This window comes from Lycorma delicatula, chromosome 2, assembly GCF_047948215.1.
Source record: "Lycorma delicatula isolate Av1 chromosome 2, ASM4794821v1, whole genome shotgun sequence".
Lineage (NCBI taxonomy): Eukaryota > Metazoa > Arthropoda > Insecta > Hemiptera > Fulgoridae > Lycorma > Lycorma delicatula.
In genome coordinates this window covers 146,487,394-146,509,907 of record NC_134456.1, presented here as the reverse complement: position 1 = coordinate 146,509,907, position 22,514 = coordinate 146,487,394, and the positions used below count along the sequence as shown (strand labels likewise).

The following is a 22,514-nucleotide window of genomic DNA, read 5'->3' as shown; positions in this document are numbered from 1 at the left end:
GTACCAGACAATCATAACTCTCAACAGAACAGGAGGCAAGTGACTGTGATGACAGTGATGAGGATAGCAATTAAGAAGAATTTGTAGGTATTGATGGAACCATTAGGTGGAGTAAAAGTGCCCTGAAAAAGTGTGAAAATTCAATCTCATAATATAATATGCCACTTACCAGGACCCATAGGCAAAGGTAAAGGTGCTAAAACAGAAACAGATGCATTGCAACTTTGTTGATGGTGAAATAGTCAATATCATCACAAAATGTAAAAATTAATAAATTCAGAAAATAAATAATAATTTCTATTAAGGCAGAGATGCTTTTTTAATAGATGAAACTGAAATTAGCACCCTCATGGAATTTTTTTCTTACTGGTTCTCGTCATTGTAGCAGGACAAGAACCATAAAAGTGAGGGATAACTAAAAAGGATGTGGAATAGAAGCTTGGTATTTGGTAATCAGCGAGCATAAATTTTATTTTTTGATACAATGTCTCTCGATGACAGTAGCGCAAGAGCAATCAGGAGAAAATCAGATAAGTTGGCTCCTATTTATGATCTTATGGAACAATTTATTAAGAAATTTCAGTGTTATTTCACACCAAGCGAATACCACATGGTTGATGAACAATTATGCTTCCTTTTAGGGGGAAGTGTTCCTTCCAGCAGTTTATTCCAAGCAAACCAACTATGGTATAATGCTACTTGCACTTGTAGATTGCAGAATGATGTGCATAAGTAGTTTATTGTGGAAAACAGGAACCAGGGCATTTTGTCAGCAATACTGGAAAAGGTATTGTCCTTCGTCTTGCCAAGCAATATATGGATCTAATAGGAACATTAAGGGTTTTCTAGCATTCATCTTGTAGAAGCATTATTTAAAAAAAAAAAAAATATTACTTATGTTGGGACCCTGAGAAAAAATAAAAGGGAGCTGCCAAAAGAGTTCCTTCTGTATAGAAACAAGCAACTGAATACTTCAGTTTTTGGGTTTCAAAAGAATAAGACAACTAAAAGGTTGTCTTTTCTTTGGGTTTCGTACACCCACAGAAAGTACAAATCCAAGAGTTTGATATCTTCAATGTACAAGGATAATTCAGTTGATATACCTACCAGTAATAAGAAGAAACCAAAAATAGTCACTTTTTAAAATCAAACAAAAGTTGGTATTGATGTGGTGGACAAACTTTGTGTGAACTATTTAGTGATGAGGAACACAAGGAGATGGCCTGCTGTTATTTTCTTCGATCTTTTGAACTTGTCTGGGATAAATGCATTGTGCATATTCTCAGTGAATACTGGCTATAAAAAAATCAAAAGAGACGATTTTATAATCATTTTGCTGAGAGCTAATTGGACCCCAAATACAAAGATATATCCAAATTCCTCAGCTGCAATCAAAATAAGGAAAAGAGGTACTCCGCTACTAAAGATAGAAGTACCAAAATTCAATCAATCTGAATACCAGCCAGTCGATTTGAGGGGAAGGTACCAGAACTGTGGCCGTGCAAAAAATAAAACTACTGGAAGATCCTGTTTGAAGTGTCTAAATTGGGTATGCCCTGATCATTGTTCTGATGTGTGTAACAAATGTTTTGAATGACCTTATTTTCATATATTCATTTTATCAAATTTCACTTGTATGTTGTCAAATTTACCATTATAAAATAAATTGTAAATATTTACTAAATTTTATATTTAATATTTGTACTAAGTTTTAAATCAACTATGATTTATTTTTTTAACAATAAAAACATTTCTAATGTATTTTTTTTTTTTTTTTATCCTATATTAGGGCAATAATATATATATATATATAATAAAAAAAAAGATTGTCAGCTGTATAACAGTGAATAATTCAATGGATGACTATTATCATTCACGTGATAACTTGTAACTAGATCTGACATGACCACTGAAGGGTTAACAAATTCATAAGTACTTGTCACAGCAACTTCTCTTGGGAAAAACATCACACTAGATGAAAAGTTAGAGAGAGGGCTTTAGAGTGAAGTGTCCATTCTATCAGTATTTGGTAAATAAACCAAATGAGTATGGAATAATAGTTTAAATACTTTTGGATCCCAAAATTTAATATTTTTATAATCTGGAAATATATGCTGGAAAAAAACTGACTCGACCTTCCTAAGTTTCCTGTAAGCCAATAAATGTTATAAAAAGAATGGTCAAGTATAAATGTAATTCAGGCCGTAATATCACAGCAAATAATTGATTTAGTAACGTCAATAAAGTAGAAGAACTAAGGAAAAAAGTATTACCTTTTGTAGGAACATTAAAGAGAAAAAAACTTCAGATAATATCCAAATTCATTACACTGAAAGGTAGAAGTGAGTAGTCCGGTATTTTTGATTTAAAATGACACTTGTTTGGTATCTACTTTCAAAAAATTGGTAAACTGTAATTCTAGTATCAACATTACACAGTGATAACGAAATAAATACTACATCACGAGGAATAGGGAGATCTATTCTCTACTACCTAACTTTAACTTGTGGATGATGGACAAATGATAAATACTCCAGGGGCTTGGGAAATAAAGCTTACACTATGGTAAACTCACAAGCCCCAATAAATAGGGCAACAGGAAATTTCTTCAAAAAGTAGATAAACATTGGGAATTCATAGAAGAAATAAAAACGAAAAACTCATATGAAGAAACAACACCATGTCAAAATACTAGATGGCTACTTCAACGCCCAAATTAGCAAGTAAAAGAAACAGAAAAACTGTGGAATACCCTGCTCACAAGTGAACAAATAGAAATAGAGAAAGACTAATTCCCTTCTGCAGACTGTTTAATCTAAAACTAATGTCAACGTACTTCAAAGTCCTCCCAAAAAATAAGTTTTGTTTTAGGCAAACATTGGAATGAAACAAAAGAAATCAAGGCAACGAAACGAACAACGGAACCAAAAGAAAAACAGAGATACAGATGGTGGAATGGAGAACATGACAAGGCATTAGAGGAAAGAGCAGAAGCATTGAAACTCACGCACTCCATCAAAACAGAGGACAAATGTAACAAATTAGGAAACAACAAAAACAATGAGATACACCAGGAGGAAATATCACAAGATGCAACTGGAAAAAATATGGAAAGATTTCAGGATGTAAATACTAGGGACTTCTACAAACTTCAAAGATGAATTATGAGGGTACCAGGCAGCAAGCTTTTGCTTTAGAAAAAAAAAATGGAAAATTGCAAATAATGAATGACTACGAAAACTGCCAAATATTAGTGAACTATTTCCAGACAATATCAACTGTGACAAACCCAAAAAAACAAGTTAGATTCAAAACAAACAAGAACCCCAGTGCGGAATCAGAACCACCCACAAAAGAAAAAATCAAATTCATCATAAAAACATTAGAAAAAATAACAAAGCACTAGGAGAAGACGGTATCATTGCGGAAGTGCTAAAATATGTAGAAAAAACCACTGTGAAGAAAATATACCAGATTTGCGAAGAGATATGGAAGACATCAGATGACTGGAAATGTGCGCTCATCCACTCACTGTGGATTTCAAAAAAGTGTATGCCTCCATTGACACACAATCGCTCTTTAAAATACTAAAAGAATTCAGCATAGACAGGCAAACAAGAACTCTAATCAAACCCTAACCAACACCACCTTGGAAGTTTCTCTGAACTATTGGTACCTTTTGAAATAAAAACAAGAGCGAGACAAGGTGATAGGCTATCTCCCATTCTATTCAACCTAATTCTGGAAAAAATAATAGGAACATGGAAACAAGAACTGGAAAAAGAAGACATCAAAGGGATATAATTAGGAAAAAGGAAAGACAATCTGGAAATGAAGTGTATAGCATCCATAGATGATATCACCTTACTAGCACAGAACATGGAGGAAGCACAGGTAATGATCAAAAAACTGCAAGAAATCACTAGAAAAACCAGCCTACAAATCTTTTATGAAAAAACAGAATACATGGAAACTAAACAGCAAAAGGAAAAATATATGAAGATGAAATATAGCAACATCAAAAAAGTAGACAAATTTAAGTAATTAAGAGAGTGGATACAACCTAACAGGCTGTATAAAAGAGAAAAATAGAATGTTAAAAAAATTTAATAAGCATATGGAATTATGTAAAATAGATATAACAAATGCAACACATCCTACAAAGCCAAATTCAGACATTACAAAAGTCATCAAACTGGAAGGGCTACACACATTGGAAGACACTCAACAAGAAAGGAGAACTATAAGACACTGAGAAAAGAGAAAGAGAAACACTCAGGAAAATCAGGACCAAGGCAAACAGAAGACTGCATCTGGAAAATATGGACAAACGAGAGCCTCTACTCACACGCAAAGATGGGCAAAATTCTACGGAAACAACAAAAGAATCGACAACTGACTGACCAAAAGAATCTTCAACCACCTTACACAGATAAAAGCAATGACCAAATGGGTTAAAGAGACGCAAAAAGACCTGGAAGAAATGAAGAGTATAGAAGACATCACACAAGATGGATGAATTCAGGAAAATAATAGACAGATTTAAGAACTTCAAAGACAAAGATCACAAACCAAAGACAGCCAAGAAGTGGACTGATGACCAGAAGGGAAATCATAGTGAAAAAATGAAAAAGGTCTGGGATGCAAAGAAGAACAAGCTGAACATCAAGCAATGAGTTCCCCGCAGTCCAAAGAAGACCAAAACAAATATGGATGAATGAATATATAAAATACTGATACTATAATAAAGACACAAGAAAAAGAAACAAAAAATGTGAGTAAGAATTAAAATCTATTTCTAAGAAAATCCCGGACTGGTTTTATCAATAAAGATTTTATTTTATTAAGAGCTATAGAATTTCAATAATTACGTAAATTTAAAAAACTGGTTCCATACTTGTGATCATAGTACTTGATCATAGTACCAAAAAATCGAATACACAATGATGTAATCCTTATGAGACATCCAAGAACAAAGAATAAACCACATATAGGCTTTTTCTATGTATGTCAAGTAATTTACATGTAGAATCACATGTCATGTACATATAGTTCCAGTTGTACATTTTGTACTCACAAGATGGATGCACTGATGCATGCAACTTTTAGATAATTAACAGAACAGCAATACTGATTGTATAAAATATTATAAAGTATATACAAAATGTTATTTTATAATAACTTATATAGCAAATAAATAACAAAATAAAATACATTATTTTTCTACAAATAATAAATTAACATTAACAAATTTGCTATTAAGTAAAACTATTTTTAGTAATTTTATTAAGAGTAGGTATTGTGGAGTATTTTGTTACCTGTTTCATTTTTTGTAAGACACAATTTGCTTTTTTACAAAAAAAAAAGAAGCATCTCTAGTAAAAATATAAACTTTTATTATAAATAATTAAAATAAAACTTGCATTGTAGTAAACATTTCTGTCACATCCATTGGCTGAGTTTGATTGTTTAAGAATCCTTATGTATAAACATTTTTACTGTACAAACATTTTCAAAAAAAAAAAATATAATAAAAAATTTATTACATAGTAATAAATTTATTACACTGAATAAAATTTGTTGTATTTTACAATATTTAAAAAAAATTCTTAATGAAAAAAAACATGAATGATACAAATCTAAAAACAAGAAACTTAATATAAAAGATATTTTAAAAAAAATAATAATATTAATGACTATCTTGGAATTTCTTCCCAACAAAATCTCACTTTTTTATATTTTATTTACAATTACAAACTCAGTAATTTTGATAAAGTAAGAGCTTTTACTTCACTAAAACTACCAATCCACAACCAAATTTAATTAATACCCTGAATTAGTAAATAAAATTACAAAAATGGAAAACTTAGATATAATCTGCAGTAAGTATATTACGATTAAAATGTCACAAAATAATTAGGACTTCAATAAGATCAATGATAAAAAAAACCTTGTAAATAAAAAATAACTGACATGTCATCAACATCTAAAGCACGTAATTAAATTAAAAGATCTTTCCTGATATATATCAATAAACTTTTTTTATTTTTGCTGTCCCATATATTTTTGTTGTAAAGTTCTTTAGCATTTACAACTAGAATGGTTATAACAAATATTGGTTATACTGAAGATATGATTTATAATTAAAAAAAAGTCATGATTAGTCATTAAGATAAGAAGTTGACTGAATCAATAGTTTTTATATGCCTACACGTACTACCATATCACAATGAATTTTATTCGTTTAATTTAGTACAAGATGAAAAAGATCCAATAAAATTTTTCGAAGGTGTACAATATTTCATATAACTGCCATAAATTTATTTAAGGGGAAATCATTTTGCTGAAAAACTCAGTAGAGATCCCACATCTCCTTGATCACAGAATTTAAACAATTAAGGCAAGATACACGGCTTGATGTTTTGATTTTATAATACTGAATATTTAACTGTTACACTGAGGGTCTGACATCCATCATATTTTGCAAAGAATAACTCGAAATCAACCACAACATGAGTAGTTTGAGCCAATTATTTAATGAGTGAAGTTTGTGACTATATTATTAACTCTAGTAACATGTATTTTTAAACATAAACTTTAGTATGTTCAACATCATTACATCATTAAAAATCTAACATTATTCTGCACAAAACACACACGGCATAGTCATTCAAAAGACTGGTGAACCAGGTTAAAATGTTTACAATGGTGAATGCTTTCTCATAAAAAATATTGAATTGTCATGCTCTTAACATAAGTAGGTTTATACTAACTGTAAAGAAAATTGCAGTATGTTCCTTAATACCATGATGTAGAAATGTTTCCTAATATATTACAATGCAGAAAAGTTTCAATTAATAATTAATGAATGAATAGGAACACGTTTCACAGTCATTTCTGATTAATCAGTGAGCTTAGTGGACCATTCAAAATATTTTCCAAAAATAATTCATTAGACCATGAATCATTCCTATAATTTTTTTGAATCCACAAATAACAGCTGATAAAATTTAAAATTATGGTGTTGGGTGAAATAGCACAGTAAAGCAGAGTACGACACTAACAGTGGTATGTATCAAACAAAGTTCACACAGTTCAATTATTATAAACAACATGATTTATTGAACAAATCCTGTTCAGTACTAATTTTATATTGTATAAATATAAGAGGGTAAATCAAATATAAACAGGATTTTTGTTCCTGAGCATCTACGGTTGGTAGGACTGAGCCCCGCTTCTAGTATGCATGGGTGGGGTCATTAGGAGTGGGGAGAACCAGCCATTCCACACTCCCATTCATCACCAATGCTCACGATGTCAGAGCAACAGGTGCACCCCTCCACAGTGCAATGCATAATTATAAAATTTCTTACTCGTGAAGGAGTACAAGCAACAAAAATTTTGCAGAGATTGACTGCACAGTTTGGGGACCAAACATTATCAAGGACTTGTATGTTTGCCTAGCATAAAGAGTTCAAGGAAGGTCAAGAATGAGTGGAAAATCAGGAACACGATCGCCATCCTCCGACCAGCATTACAGATGAAAACATTCAAGACATTCTTGAAGACAATTGACGGCCGAGAGTATCCAAAATTGCAGAACAGGTCGGAATAAATTATGGGAGTTGTCAAGTGATCATCACAAATGACCTACAGTTCTGTAAAGTGTGTGCCAGATGGATTCCTTGCCTTTTGACTGCAGATCAGAAGTTGAGACATCTGGAGATCTGTCAGAAGCTTACAGCAAGGTTTGCGAAAGAAGGTGATACAATTTTGAGTCGAATCGTCACCTGTGATGAAACAAAGTCCACCACTACACTTCTCAGTCAAAACAAGCCAGTATGGAATGGCAAAGGGAAGGGGAGGCAGCCCTAGTGAAAGCCAAGAGCTAGCAAGGTTCTTTCAACCGTTTTTTCGACCAGAAAGGCATTTTGCTCATTGATTTTTTGCATGAGTGACGCAAAATCAATGCTGCTTACTACTGCGAGCTGTTGAACGAGGTGGGGACTGCATATTGCTGTAAAAGACAAGACCAACCAATTTGAGAAGCCATTCTCCTCCACGACTATGCCAGGCCCCATACTGTAGCTCAAAACTAGAAGAAATTTACTGGACTCAAGTTGATCGTCCTCTCTACAGCCTGTACCTATTTTCCTGCGTTTTCATTTGTTTGGGCCGCTTAAAGAAGCTCTAAGAGGGTAACGATTTGAAGATGACAAGGGCATGGAGGCAATTGTGCGGAATTGGCTCCTGACGCAACCAGCTTCATTCTACAATGCTGTGATAAATAAATCTTCCTTCTCGCTGGGAAAAATGTATTTCTAAAGCAGGAAACTATGTAGAAAAATAAATTATATTTGCCTTTTATTTTTCAATACATAAATTTAAAAAAAAATAAAATCCTGTTTATATTTGATTTACCCTAGTATATAGTAATATTTTATAATAAAATTACAAATAGAACTTTCTTGACACACACCAAAAAATATCCAAATTATCAATCACAAAATAATATTAAAAATAACAAAACATAATGGGAGATAAAAAATTTAATTAAAACCAGTCAGAATTAAAACTAATATTTTTCTTTATTTGCTATCTGTCAAATAATTTTGTTTTAAAAAATGTCCTTGAACTCAAAAGCTAAAAAAAAACATTTATTATTCTTCCAAGATAAAATACAGTATAACTAATGCTGGATAATATAACAATTAATCACAGAACGCTCAAATGGTAAACAAAACAAATTGAATCATCATGAAAATCAGTCAGCCATGAACTTTGAAAAGAACAAAATCCTGTAATCTAAGATCTTTAGAAGTATACTTTGAAACAAAAACCAATAAACGGAATTTTGTAACATTTACTCCTTCCTGATTGAATGAGATCTGATTATATTTGGTCCTGTTAAGTGTTTAAGGGCATTAAATAAAAGAGTGAACAACTACTACCAACAATAATGTCACTGTAACTGGATGAAGCACAAATGCCTCTTTATTTATCTGTGGCCAATAAACAATTGATTATATGCATAAATTGCAGGTTCTAACTATCTATTGCTGCACTGATCTATTCAGTGGAACAATACTACCTCTCTCAGTCATTTATTTAAAAGTGGGTTTAAATCCTGGTCAGGTTTAGCATTTTTCACGTTCTAAAAAGTTGTAATTTTATATTATCAAGCTGAGTTAATACAGTGAATTAATCATGAAAAAGATTACTTTAATACTAGGGTCTATCAGAAAACAGACCACTGCTGTAGATAATTTAAGGTATTCAACAATCAAATTATTTTTTAGTGATTAGGATTAACTTCAGTAGTACGTTTAAAAAATAAACACTACACTGGTTCACATCAATTTTGTGTTGAAACATATTTAATTCTGTTTCTTTCAAGAAATTATTGTGCCAATATTTTTTTCTTAAATTACCTGCAACATTTGTATTTATAATGTTTTTCAGGAGGTAATTGTGATTTATTCCTTGGAATATAAAAAATAATTCGTCGTTTCAATAGGGCAATGTAAAAATAATAAATAGATCAACTTAAAAAATTCTTCCATTTATGTTTTTATCAAACAGCCTTTTTATGAAATGACTAAAATTAAAGTGTTTATCGGAATAATCCTGCACATTTACAGGAACTAAATTTTAATCCTTGAGCAAGTGTTTCAGGGACCAGCATACCCCAGTTTTTACTGGTGCATAAGCATCCTTCACTCTTACTACACTTCTAATTAACATTTTTACATACCTTAGAAATTAATTGTCATCTCTTGATTATTATCTTCAAATTGAAATACTGTACTAATGAATTAAAGTTGTGTTTAACAGATAAACCAGAGTGTAATTGTTATTAAAGTTTGAATTAGTTATAAAAAATTTACAATTTGTAAACCTCATGTGTGTATATATGTATATATATATATATACACATGAGGTTCGGCTAGAAAAAAAAAAAACAGACTGATTGATCAACAAATAGCACGTGCATGAAGGTCAAAGGACACATGGCCGAATCAAGTGATATCTCTCACCATTTCTGCCGCCGAGTCAACTGCAAACACTCTTAGTAAGGACATGACCTTCCCATTTGTATTGTACCCTGCATCTCAGCCCGTAGGAAAAATGTTAAGTGTTTTAAAAGAGCAACACGTTAACCAGAAATTTCTTGTGAAACTAGGAAAATCCACTACAGAAACTCATTCTTTGTTAAAAGAAGAATATAGTGATGACTGGACTGAATATAGTGACTGTTTATCACGCACTCAGTTTTTTGAGTGGTTTAGCATGGGATCCCTGTGTTGGAACATCCACTTTATTCACCAGACTTTGTCCCGTGTGATTCTTTCTGTTCCCCAAGGTGAAATCAGCACTGAAAAGAATGAGATTTGAGACAGCTGAAGCTATGAAAGACAAAGCGATAGAGACCATGAACATGCTTCTGAAAATGTCTTCCATTACGGGTTTGACCAATGGAAAGTTTGCCTGAAGCGGTGTAGGGATCGTGGAAGGGAGTATATTAAAGGGTGATGTTAAAATTGTAAAGAATAAAAAATAAAGGTTTTTACAGCATTAATCCAATTTTTCTTTTAGACACAACTTATGTGTGTGTGTGTATATATACTATATATGTATAATTACATGTATACTATATATATATGTAATTATGTGTGTGTGTGTGTGTGTGTGTGTATATATATTATACATATATTTAGCCACATCTTGTGTGTGTGTGTATATATATTGTTTCTGGTGACAAAGGGGTTCAAGAACAGATAAGCAAAACAAAAACAGAGAAGCTGGAAGAGAGCATTTAGATCAATTTTGGTAAGTTAATGAAAACATACAATAAAACCAAAGCAGCTGTTGTTACAGAAAACAGTGCGTGAATATTGAAAAATTTTGAAACTAGAAGTTTTATATGCTATATATATATATATATATATAAATAACCATCAGCTGGAAAAACCAGACAGCCAAATTAAGACAAAAAAAACTATGCCTTATTTGTAAAGTTGTTTAAAAAATTTGTCAGAAGCTGTTTTTTTTTTTATGTTTTCACTGTATGAAAATTAAAAACAAAATAATAAACATAACAATAATACTGCAAAATAATTAGATAGTATGTTTGAACAGGATAACTGTTTTCAGCACAAAATACTCTAGATGCTTGCTGGTGTTAGGTAGCACCTACTCAAGGATTAGTACCATTAATATTTCACTGCTATTCCATTAGATTATCAAATGGTTTTTGAAAATTGGTGAAGTTTATTATCTAATTAAAGATTTAAACATTTTTGTATATCGTAAGAAATCTAAATTAAACTTTATTCAATCTGTAATAAAAGTATAATTTTCATCTAATCAGAGGAAACTTAAGTATAAGAAACCAGAATAATGAGTAAAACAATAAAAAGGAAAAAACCATTAACTTTGAAACCAGGTATCTTCAAAATACTCCTCTGTAATGAGCTATTTTCAATTAAGGAAGTGATTTTTTTTACAAAGATCGAACAAATTAATTTGATAAATTTTTAAAATCTATGAACTAAAGGCTACATATTAAAAAAATAATAAAAAAATACCAATTTTTTGACAGTGCATATGCCAATTACGATAAATATTGTATACTAATCATTGATGAATTTATACTAAATAAAATTAATTTTCACAAATATTAAGGCATATCATTTAAATACTGTATTAATAATAATGTTTATCTCAAGAACTTTGAATCTTTTAATTACACCATCTAACTTCATAATAATACAATGCACATCTGTTATAATTGCTATTACTTGTCTTTTAATTTTAAAAGCAATATTATTATAGTTAAATTTCTTATATAACTACTATAGAATCACATTAAATTACAATAAATAACATAAAAAAAATAATAACTCATTAAATTTACACAATAACTATTAAAATTAACTATGCAATACAAAATTTTTTATATTATCCTAGTTGTGTCATCGAGTCAAATGTGTTGTTAACATTAATTGTACAATATACATTCAAAAACTTATCATATAAGATCACGCAAATAACTGTGCAATACTATAAAGCAGAGCATAAAAATCACTAAGGCAATAATTTTATACAACATAATCTATGAATATTTGTGTGTGTGTGTGTTGTGATGTATTGTAAATGCATTACTTCATTCAGTTAGTAAAGAATTTAAATAATATTTTACTATATTAACTAACATGTAAACCACTAATAATAATAAAATTATGATAGCAATATTTATTACTTTAGATACTTCAATATTATTAATGAACCAGTATTTAAAATACATAATGCATACTGGCCTATAATATAAAGTAATACACTACACATAAATATAAAATTAAAATTATATACACACATATATATGTTGTTTAATATATAATGAAAGTACAAAACAATTATAATTAAAATCACTTAAAGCTTTGGTAATAAAACATCATAATGTTGCCATTGGAAGTTGTGAGGTAATATTAAAACTGAGTAATGAAGATGTAAACAATATAATCCTGAAAAAGATGAATATAAAATAATTTTAGACATTCATTTCATGACAATGAATTAAATTTTAATAAGTTTTAGTGGCCAGCTGAATGGTTTAATAATTAGCATTTTTAACTTCTAGATAGTTAAGTTCTGGATTTGGATACGTTAAACCAAATAAGGCTTTTAATTTGATTTTTGTGGCTGATTTTAGATTTAACAGAATACTACAGGTATGAATATAATCTTGTATTTGTTGAATTACTTTTTAATTAAAGCGCTAAAACCAAGAAAAACCATCCGTCAGATATGAAGTAACAAATTGTATTATTGCATTATCTTATAAACAGTAATACTGAATTTTAAGCAGTTTCAATTAAAAATTATTACAATAAAATTCTTTATAATTGTTTTTCATGGAAATGTTAACTAAATGATCAAAAAAATGTCTAATATCACTTACAAACTTTTATTAATGTATAGTTGTTTAAGTCTTATGATATTTTTAAATTTATTGTAATAGAGTAAGTTCAATATTACATAAAGTCCTTTTTTTTAATTTTACCAATTAATTTCCATCAATTATAACTATTTATTTATTTTTATTCACCAGTGAGGCTAGGTTAAATGTATTTACTATTGTGTAAGGCTACTCCTATGAATATTGGGTATTTCTGATCACACAGACACTGTTGTTAGCACCTTATCAATTGATAAGGTGTTAAAATGACCTTGTAGAACACATTAATTAACCTTATGAGTAAAGGTAATGAATTAATTTTGAAAGTAAAGTTGATAAACTGACATCTATTATTGCAAAAATGTTCATTTGCTTGTAATCATTCCCCACAAGTGAGGATAATCCATAAACGTTTTCTTATCTACTACTTAGGTAGTAAGCAAACAAATTATTATCTCTGAATTTATCTTTTAAGATCACTGTCAGTGGTATCAACCAATACACATTTTTTTTGCAAGAAATTATAATTTTTTTTAAAAAGTAACAAAGGAAGAATATTTAAGTCGCTGAAATGTTTTTAAAAACTCGTTTTGAAAAAAAAAATTAATAATAAAGTTAGTAATTTGATCTCTTACAAAACTGATTTAATAAGTTGACAACAATTATCATGTTACATTTTTAATTATGAATACACCAACAAATTGCCAAAGCTAACCCTGATTTTGGTATCACTGAATTCCTCTATGTTCTCAAAAAAGTGGCATAGTTTAGTCAGACATCTGATGTCTTCTTTCAAACAGGTCAAGAAGGCAGTTAAGGAGGAAAGCTAACCCTAAAAAAAAAAAAAAAACAGCAAATTGCTGTGCAGTTCAGAACACTTATGAAAGCCATCAGCTTTCATAAGACTGCCCATCGGCAGTCTTACATAGACCTTCTTAAGAAAGTTAAAAAAAAGGGTCCAGAGAGGAGTACGTGGATGGGATTCTCTCCCTTAGGAGAGGAATGAATATTGGACAACTATCTGAGAGATGAGGCTAAGGCAGTAGAATTTCTTAAGACCATTCCTCATGGACATGTAGCAGGCATTGTTTCTTTCTGTGGCAGGGCGGATAGAAGGGTCATTGTCCAAATCAAGGGAATTGACTACACTACTGATGAGGGTACAATAAGGGAGGATACTGCTATGGCAATCAAACCAGATGAGAGTTTTAGGCTAATGTCAGTGAGGTGGACCTTTGGCGATACTAAAAACGTGTCGCTGATTCTTTTTGCCAGGGTGACCAAAGGCATAACTGACAAGTCTAGAATTTGGGTTCGGTCCTCTGCTGGATTGTCATGAGAGAGGAGGAGAATTATTGTTTCAGCGGCTGGGAGCCAGGACATGTGGCCACTGTCAGGGGTCTGACCGCTCCAGACTATGTTTCAATTAAGGCAAAGCAGACCACAGGAGAGATCTGTGTCCCATTCAGCTGATATGTACCTTGTGTGGTTTAGAGGGGCACAGGTTAGGCAGCATGGCCTGCAAGCATAAAAAATGAAGATCCTACAGATTAATTGCAACTAGAGTCACATGTCAATGGACAACTTGTTGGGAGGTGGCCACGAGGAAAAATGTAGACCTGGATTTTGTTTTTGAACCCAATGTCTCTGTAACTGAGGGGGTTTGGTTTAACAATGTGCAGAAGGATGCTGCCATCCTTATAGTTAAGGCAAATATAACACTGCTATGTAGTCCAGGACGTGGGGTGGTTCAGTTGACAGCACTATGGGCTTCATGTTGAATGACCTGATGAGCGCAGTAGGGTTGGTTTGTCTCAACGACAGCCATCTTCCTATGTTTGAGGAATGATGGTCATTCGTGGACTCGTATGACTCATCATAATTCCTGGCCATACTGGGAGGATCAGCTTTTGGGAGGTCTCAGATGAGAGTCCTCACTGAGCGATCACTGCATCATCTTGAGCTACCGAGTGGCAGTATTCTTTGATGGTTGCATTACACTCCAGGAATTAATCATGCCAGATTAGACAAGGAGGATGAGATGAAGCTAGATGTTCTTGCAGAGGTGGTCACAAAGATCTGGGAGATCGCAGGAGTTTTCGTCAGAAAACCAACCTGGGCCAAGTGGGTCTACTGATGGTTGGCTAAACTTGCTGAATTCAGGAATGCTTGCAGGTCAGCATGATGACAGTGGTTTCAGACACTAAACCGTGGGGTGGACTTGGATTGGACAAACTGGTGAGTTAGTTTCACCAAGTCCAAGAGAAGGTATAAGTTGGCCATCATGAAGTCCAATTGGGACTGTTAGCGGTAGCTGTGCAGGGAGATCAATGGAGATGTCTGGGGTAGTGGATACCAGATTGTCGCAAAGAAATTCAGGTGGAGGCTGCCAGTCCTTATTAACGATCAGCTGCATAAGTTGTGTAGCTACGCTGTTCCCAGGTGATAAGACTTGAAGGGAGGAGATTATCACTGATGATATCCCTGGGTTCTCTTTAGAGGAGCTGCTTGCTACTATCTGGAAGATGAAGACCAAGAAAAGTCCAGCTACTTCAGGTCATACCTGTACACTACAGAGCACAGCGAGGATGACTTGTGCCTGTATTGTGTATCCCTTGATGTCAAGACATGACCTTTGTTTGATAGGTGGATGTATCCAAAGATGCAGTGTGTGATGGTAGCGAGTTCACTAGATATGAACAATGTAATCGATGTCATGTTTGCTAGCTTTGAGATGTGGAATGTGGTCCTCGAGATGGTGAGGAACATCATTGCAGGGAAGGGGAATAGGATGGGGATTAGACAGTGCAGGTGGGGGACGTCCATTTATGTCAGTTAGATTAGACTATATTAGACCAGGCTAAGTTAGGCTCCAACATGGATGCATGTGTTCTGTTGGTATCCATGAACTCTGCTATGTTTCCTGTTGCTCCATTCCTGACAGATGATCCTGTGATTCCCACAGGAGACTGTGTTGTGCTATGGTGGGTCCAGTCTTTGTGTGTTGTTCTTCGCATCAGTGATAACCCGACACTACCATCTACGCAAGTGAAAGGTGTCTGCTAGATTTCCCCTCCACCAACATAAAAAAATGACACCTTGAAGTGCAGAAGGAACAACTAGGTAAGTAGGTTGAGTAACATAAACATATATTCATCATTAAATGCTCAGTAAGGCAATGTTAGTTATAGTCTACTTTGAATTAATCAATGCAACCAGAAATCAAAGTATAATTCTCTTTAAGCTTATTATAAAGCATATTGACTGACGTGTGTATTTGTGTGTGTCTTCTCTCTCTCTGTGTGTGTGCGTGTACAGTGCCTGAAGTAACTTACACCTTCCCCAAACCTTTTTTATAATTGTTAGAGCTGGATGTGGTTTGTATTGAGAGGCTACTTTAATGAATGTATATTTCACTCTTTTTCATTTTGGGCTTTTTCTCTGCTAGAGAATGAGGAGGCGACTCAAAAATTTCAAATGGACCAATGATCATCTGATTTATCAGTTTAAAGTGCCTGATGAGATGAGAAAAATTATACAACTAAAACTAAATTCTAATTGCCCAATCCAAAATAGTAGCTAACAATGTGTTAGTTTCAGATGTATGCGCTATGGATATACACTCCCTTTTAATTTTTTTATTTGAGGTATCTTGATTGTCTCTGGAAATTTTCTAGAGGCTAACTCAGTAAATGCCAGTTTAGAGTATTTGGCCTTCAGAAAGGGGTGGTGACAGGGGCAGCTCAAAAATTTAAATGGGACATATAGTCAAATGATATGTTGTTTTAAAGGTCTTTGCAAGACAAGTGAAATGGTATCAAAAAAATAAAATTCAGTCTATTTAAACCAAAATGTCAATGACAAATGTCCTTACGATAATTAAAAATTGAAACAAATACAGTAAATATTCATAGTGCCCTCCAAGAAACTGATGATTTTAGGTCATTATAACAGACAGTTACAAAAACAGATGTTTAGATAGCTTAGTGGTGCTACTTTAATATGCCATCTACCCGGGTATTGTAAGACAGTAAAATAATAATCATTAAAACAATTATAATAATTTATTTCTGTAATAAAATTTTATAAAAAACCAAAAATATGCAATAATAAATACAAACACAGTAGAGTAAAAGAAGACAGAGAACAATTGCAAACTGCAAAAAGTTGGTTATTTTGATTTGTTTGACAAATTTCGTTTGTAATATAGTTTTTGAAGGTTCTTTTCTAAATCAAAACAAACTATCTTTGTTTCTTCATTAGCAATTTCTGTAAAACTGAAAAACGAGCAAATGGTTTTCACTGCCACTAAAACTTCTGGAAGATTTGGCAGGTTGATGTCATTATGATTGTTGTCATTACTTACGTTCCCATCTATTTCTGCTAATACTGAAACCACTACATCATTTCTTACAGTTTCATGTGTTTCTAAATCTTTATAACCTCTTGGTAATCTTCAATTACTGCATTTGACAATGATTGGTTTTGCAGACTATTACCCCATTCTGCTACAGATTCTTCTTCGCATGCAACATCAGTAACTTCACTTTTAGGTGCAAGTGGTAAAAAATCCTGTATGTCGACAGAAATTTTTTAGTCAGCAGAGAAACCTCATTCCCTGATCTTTCTAACATAATTATACAGTATCCATAATACTTACTTGTGTTTCCTTTTTTTTTATTTAAATCCTGTTATCATTTGTAAAATTAGGTGTTTTTTGTAGTGGACTTTTACAGACTTGATCACACCTTGATCTAAGGGCTATAAGATTGCTATTGTTTTAGGTGGTACGAACACTAACTTTATACACAAAAGATTTTCAACATGTGGATGAGCCAGATAGTTTTCACTGAGCAGCAATATTTTGTCATTTTCAATCTTTAATTCTCAGTCCCATTTACGTAGAGATATCAAAGTCCAAAGATATCACTTATCATCCAAACTTTCTTGTTACTTTCATACATAACAGGAAGCGATTTCAAATTTTTAAAATAACAGGATTTAGCACTTTTCGCTATAACCAGAAGTTTTTTTTTTGTCAGTTCCAGTCATATTTGTAGCAATTATTACTGTTAGTCTTTCTTTTGATCATTTTTCCCCTGAACACTTTTCACCTTTAAACCAAAGGGTTCTTTCTGGTGTCAGTTTAAAAAAAGACCAGATTCATCGGCATTATAGATTTTTTAGTCTAAATAGTCCTCTTTTAATTTTGGCCAAATGGTTTCTAGCCATTTTTCTGACATATCGGTTGAAGCTGCTGCGGCATCGCTGCTTATTCTCCTAGATACAATATCTTCATGCTGACATAACGATTGTATCCAAGCTGAAGTTATTTCACAAGGTTTACAGAATTTTTCAAAAAAATCATTTGCCTTAGTTTGCAACACAGAGCTGCTATTAGGAATATCACTAGCCCTCTGATAGCCATTGGTCTACTACTTTAGCAGCACTTGGTCTACATCACTATGTTGACTAGGCCATAACTGTTTTGATTTCATAGAATTTGTTTCAAAATTTTTTCACGATTCTTCAATATCACTGATATTGTCGAATGACCTATGCCTAATTCTGGGGCAATGTCCTTATTAATTTCACCATTCTCTAACCAACAGATAATGTGTGCCTTTTCCTCTATCATACGAGGTGCGACAATAAAGTAATGATTGATTTTTTTTGCAAGATGTGGCAACCCTGCAGCTTGCGTAGGCACACCATCTTTGACCTTGGTCTATAAGCTACTTCTAGTCCAAGCGGCACATTGATGCAACTGCTCAGTCGTGAGTTGTGCTGTAATAAGTGAACACATGTTTGTGTCTCTCGTCACAGCTTTTTGGACATCTTGTGTTGTTTGAAAATGGTGTCCCTTGACCGCCATTTTGACTCTTGGAAATAAAAAAAAGTCGCACGGAGTGATATCTGGTGAATAAGGTGGCTGTGGTAGTACTGAAATTTGTTTTGAGGTTAAAAATTGCTATACTGACAGAGCAGTATGGGATGGCGCATTATCGTGATGCAGAATCCAATTATCAGCAATGTTGGCATGGACACGAAGAATTCGTTTACGAAGTCTTTCTAAAATCTCTTTGTAGAAATATCGGTTAACTGTTTGTCCAGTAGGCACCCACTCTTTATGAACAATTCTCTTGGAATCGAAGAAGCACACAAGCATGCATTTCTCTTTTGACTTTGACATGCAAGCTTATTTTGGTCTGGATGATCCCTTTGAGCACCATTGCGAACTTTGGCGTTTTGTCTCTGGATCGTATTGAAAAACCAACCTTCATCACCATAACACGGCTCAACAAATCTGGATTGATTTCAGTTTCTCTAACAGATCGGCTGCCATATTTTTCCGTGTTTCTCGCTGTTGTTGTGTGAGATTTTTGGGGACCATTTTTGCACAAATCTTTCTCATACCAAGATCTTCAGTTAATATTAGATGAACCGTTTCTCGAATGATGTTGAGTTCTGCGATCATTTTCACGGATAATCTTCGATCAGATCATACAATTTCACGCACCCTGGTCAAGTTGACATCTGTCCGTGAGGTTGATGGTACAGCAAAAGATTAATAACTGAAAGTTGCTGCTTCAGTCTACAATAATCTTGTAAGGAAGAAGATAAGAAAAACAAGATCCATAGTAGATACGCAAGTAAAAACGAAAAGGCGATTCATTTTAACCGTCAAAATATTTCTGTAGCTACAATGTAGATATACTACATTACTGACGAGTCATTTCTGTCCATCATTATAAGCGATAAAATGCTGCATTGCGGTAGAAAAAATAAGTCACAATAACTGATAAGTCACTACAACCTATGCAATTATAAACAATATACATACTGTATTTATGTATTAACAGCAAACCAAACCAACCAAGAGAAAGGTTTTTGGTCACTACATCTGACTGATATGTCATTATATACAATGTTACTATAAATGATACTTACTGTACTTCTTTTAATTATACACTTTTGAAGAATTTTATTTAACTTGAGTACATAACAGTCTCCAATTAAATTACTTTTCCATGTGTAATTATTTCTACCTTTTATTTAAAAATAAGTCTCAGTCTCATGAATTAAAAATACCGCTTAATAAAATTATTTCATTTAAAAAATGTTATTGCTTCTCACCTCATGTTAAATATTCAACAGCCTTCCCTGTTCCTCCATACAATAATAGACCTGCTTAAAGGCTTCTCTTACATAGTGAAATGTTTCTGGTGAAATCTTCCTACATTCTATATCTTTAATTATTCAAGAGAAGTTGGTTGTGAGCTATAGACAGTTCCCCATAGGAAGAAATCAAGGAGATCCAAGTCAAGTGACTTAGCTAGCCAGTCAAAATTACCACGCTGAGCTATCTGACAATGGAAACTGCTGGTTCAATGCATTTCTAAAGTTGTGAGCATAGTGCAGAGGAGCACATACAACTTTGGTCCTCCTGAGGCATTAAAAGTTGTTGTATTAAGCTTGGTTTGGCTATAATTTGAGTTAGTACACTAGTATTGGATTGTTTGTCGATAAAAGTTTTTGCAACAATTGTCTAAATAGAAAAAAGACTCATTATTTGCTTTTCTTCACACAGTTTGGTACTCGGGTTAGATTTGATGGACACCCACCTCATCAAGGGCCCTTCAAAACTTATTTGTTCTGGTTCAGATGGGTTTGCAGTGAAGAAGTGGCAACGACTACAGGTTTTAGTATCTGTTATAAGTAAGGATTTGGCTTAGCTATTTCAATTTCAAACCGTACTCCTGCTTATACCCTTTGCAAGCCGTACTCCGAGGTCTTGTGACTGCTTGCTGGAAAAGGTATTTATGAGGTCATTCAGTAGCGGATAAGAGATGCTGAATGACAGGGGATTTATAGCCCTCTGGTGATCCATAACTTGCTGCAAGCAGTTGTCATGTTTGTCATGCTTGCCCATACTTAGTAGCAGTAGATACAGTGAGATTTAGATAGTTTGACTTTGCTGCAGGGTATTCTGGCAAAAATGTCAGAAACCAATGATTTGAGAAAACAGCCAAAGCCCAGATAGGGTAGAGCTGGTAAAGTGATGGAGGTAAGAATCAATGATTATTTCCAGATATTTTCATCTTTGTTTCATGATCTAATCTGCGAAGAGCTTCAGCTTCAGTTAGGAGTAAGATTATTCCCAGATAAAAGAATTTAAGGCAACATTCTCTGCTCTGGCTCAGGGTTTTGAGGCATTGGCTTCTACATCAACTAAAGGAGGTGATTGTGAAGGAAACATAACAGTTCCTAATGTAATTTCTAGGCCTGCGGAGCCACAATGGAGGCACTACGTGCAGGTTTTGAAGCATAAGCATGAGGCCAGCCTGTCGAGAAAGCAGCCAGAGGTTATCTTTCTGAATGAGCCTGAGGGTTCAGTAAAAACGACTAAGGAAATAAAAGATGATTTTCAGGTTGCTCTTGGCTAAGAGGTTCAGCCTGGAGATAAGAAATAAATGGAAAACCCAGAGGGGATTGGTTGTCGTCGCTGACGACATCCAAGAGACTGTGAGGGTTATCTCTCTGTTTTTAAAGTCTAACAAAATAGAGGTAAGGGTTGATCCTAAATGTAAATGCCAACAAAGAGTTATTGACTATGACATGGATCGTCTTCTCTCTGACAATGAATTTATGACTCTGGTCAGGGAGCAAAATGCCAATTTGGATAAGGTGACTTCTGGGTGAATGTAAGTTCCTGTTTAAGGCAGAGTGTTACCACACAGTGTTGGAGGTGGAACCTGTCCTTTTACAGAAGTTTGTTTCTGGTCTTCTCGTCCTGTAGGGTAAAGGAATGTATAAATGTCCAACGTTGTCGTTATAGGCACAGGGCAAAGTTCTGCCAATTTCCGTCGCTCTGTCATTATGAAGAGGAAGAGCATAAAGTAAGAGGACTGTCCCAAGAAGAATGAGCGACTGATTTGTGTCAATTGTACGAGGCTGCGCAAAAAATATAAGCATTCTGTGGGCAGTAAGGACTGTGGGTCTTACTTGAGAGCTGTTGAGATGTACTTCAATTCATTGAATGGTCAATTTTAGGCAGTTGAATGCTCAGGATGCTTACATTGCGCAGATTAAATTAAGTGACGTTGTGGATCAAAGTTATCTGGATGTGGTTATTTTGCAGAATCCTTGTGTTGTGGCAGGTGATCTGCCAGGTTTCATTGGCTGGCAGGAGTTTCTGTGTGGTCCGCTAGTATGATTTTCACCATGTTGCTGTGAAGCTGGTAATCAGAGACTGTAACTTTATGTTGCAAATTTATATTTTTAATAAAGAGACCTTGTTGAGCGTCATTAAGAGATATGGGACAAAATTGTCCAGTCTGTTGGTGGCTGTCCTATTCTGATCAGTGCAGACATTATTGCAAAGTGTTTATGGTGGCACATTGACAGACGACGAAAAAGGTGTCGGTGGGGGAGTTTCATTGCAGAACACAATCTCAAGGTTTATGTTTTGGGTGAGTTGCCAATCTTCACAGGAATGGAAGATGGTAGAAGGCTGTTTGATGGCAGAAATATAGATGTGACAGCGGTTGTCCTG

General features: G+C 33.6%; 1 protein-coding gene across 3 annotated transcripts in view; it reads right to left on the bottom strand.

Moving 5' to 3' along the window:
• The window catches only part of Hip14 (palmitoyltransferase Hip14), a 133,944-nt gene that overhangs the window by 36,342 nt on the left and 75,088 nt on the right, over nucleotides 1-22,514 (bottom strand). Inside the window, exon 13 of one of the 3 annotated variants that reach the window (XM_075356408.1) lies at nucleotides 11,442-12,524. The exons of 1 other annotated variant lie outside the window; for it this stretch is intronic. The gene's annotated coding sequence lies outside the window, so the exon portion shown is untranslated. Of the gene's footprint in view, nucleotides 1-11,441; nucleotides 12,525-13,684; nucleotides 13,791-22,514 lie in introns of those variants that run through there. One more of the 3 variants, XM_075356410.1, reaches the window with a different exon arrangement.